The sequence below is a fragment of the Ambystoma mexicanum genome, chromosome 6q, assembly GCF_040938575.1.
Source record: "Ambystoma mexicanum isolate Mex_15411 chromosome 6q, UKY_AmexF1_1, whole genome shotgun sequence".
Taxonomy (NCBI): Eukaryota; Metazoa; Chordata; class Amphibia; order Caudata; family Ambystomatidae; genus Ambystoma; species Ambystoma mexicanum.
In genome coordinates, this window is record NC_090937.1 from 1,600,947,271 (window position 1) to 1,600,949,647 (window position 2,377).

Here is a 2,377-nt window from a genome sequence, read left to right on the forward strand (position 1 = left end):
TTGAAAACACCTCAAGTTGCCAGGCCACCGGTGCTGCCGAGGGCCATTGAGGCGGAAGCGCCAACACCTGTCGCACAGCCACAGGAAACAGCTGAGGCTCCACACTTGGCTGAGTCCAGTTTGGCTGTGGAGGTGGCAGCAACAGCACCCCAGGCTGAGGAGGAGGCACAGGAAGAGGTATGGGTGCCCGTGGAGGATGATTCCTCCGAACTGCCCTGCACGCCCAGTCGACTGCCATCCCCCCAAATCACATCTCTTGAGTCAGACCACGGCACCCCCCCCCGATCACTCTGGGGGGGAGTTAATTCAAGGAGCCATTAGTCCCATAGTGGAGAGCAGTGAGGCCGAACATGAGAACCAGGCACCGGCCACGTCCACAGGTGCACCCTAAGGACCGCAGCGTTATGAGCAGCTGACTGCCCTTGTGCGGCAGTTCGTGGAGGACAACGTCCAGGCAAGGCAGGAGTGGCGGGAGAACATCGCCTCTCTAGGCAAGACAATCAGTGATAATACTGCCTCCATGGGCAAGATATTTGCAGAGAATATTAGCCGCCTGTGCGAGGAGGTATCCGCCCTGCGGCAGGTACTCAGCCGCATCACCGATGCCATGGAGTCAGAACGTCCGGCAACCCAGTCTGAGCAGGCGGCCACACCATCCTCATCAAGCTCTACCCAGACCAGCCCACTCCGTAGGTTGTCGCACACCCTGCGCCGGCCGGACATGCTGTCACCAGGTCCAGGGAGTGCAAAAAAATAGTCTGGCCAGCCTGATGAAGGCATTAGAGACTTGTTGGGACATGTGTGGGGGAGTTATGGGGTGAGGGAGTGAGGGTGTGTGGGGAATTGTTAGGGGGCAGGGGGAGGGGGTGGATGTGGGGGGGAGTTGAGGAGGGGGTTGAGGGTGTGTGGGGGAGTTATGGGCAGAGGCGGAGGGGGGTTGAGGGTATGTGGGGGAGTTGTGGGGGGAGGCGGAGGGGTGTGAGGGTGGTGGAGGGTTATTATTTCCATTGTTAATTTCAATACACCCGTGTCAAAAGCAAGACCTGACTGGACATTCATCATTGCACATGTGTCATTTATTCATATACAGTGCATAGTGTGCATGTACCCCCACACCCAGTGCCCTCTGTCAAACTATCATGTCACCCTCTGCAGCCATGTGTGTCAGTAATATTGTGCAATCACTGACTGACGCACAGCACGTCCCTCCTGTGCATTGGCACCGCAATGATGTGCAGCCACTTCTTCTTCATCCCCTTCATCATCACCAGGTGGTAGCAGTCCAATATCAGGGAGCAGGGGCACATTGCGTCGGATAGACATGCCATGTAGCATGACACATGCCATGATCATCTTGGCCACCTTCTCATGCCTCTAGAGGAGTGCCCCACCCGAGGGGCTAAGGCAGCGAAACCATGCACTCAACAGGCCGAAGATCTGCTCAATGACCACACGGGTACGGGCGTGGGATCGATAGTAGTCCTCCTCATGCCTGTTCTGTGGGTCATCAGGTAGGGGTCAGGAGCCACTTCATCAAGGGATAACCACTGTCACCTGCATGGGAGGCAAAAAAATGGTATATGTCAGTCGATTCATGATGGACAGCTGTACTAGTCACACATGCTGGCAGATTATCGTTGGCCACATGCACATGTCCCTGGTTGTATGCACGCCATTTGTATGCCCTCATTGTGTCCTGTGCCATGGATTTATGGTGTGGGTTGCATCGTAAAGATGATACACGGTGTGCTCTACTGTCTTGTTGCTCATGCATTGTATACGCATACAGCTGTGACCGTGTCCATTTTGTGATGAGTAGCGTTCTGTAGGATTTTCTGATGGGGAGCGTTGGCAGTAGGCTCTGCATTGTTAGGCATTCTGTGCTGATTTTTCCCATGGTTACATACAGCATTCCTGTGGTTGATCCGGGATATCGAGCACAACAATATGTGATGATCTTGCTGGCGTCGCATACCATCTGCACCTTGTTGGAGTGGTATTGCTTGCAATTGCGGTAAACCACCTCCATGGCATGGAGGCCACCAACTCCATGTGGGTGCAGTCAAGGGCACCTATACAATTTGGCATGCCTGCCAGTGCATGGAGGCCACCTTTTTTTCAAGAATCTCCTGGGGAGTCCGTGGTAGGGATATGTATTCCGTTGTGTGCTTGAGGAGAGCATCCAGCACTTGCTTCAGAATGCAAGTAAATAAGGGTGGTAATATGCCATACATGTGCCCCACTGTGTGCTGGTAGGTGCCTGTGGAAAGCAAGTGGGGCACTGACACTACCTTCAGTAGAGGGGGGATGACGGTGCGTATTTCAATGAGGCTGGCAATGTCCAGACGGTACAGGGTGTGGTTCTGCTCCAGGGTTG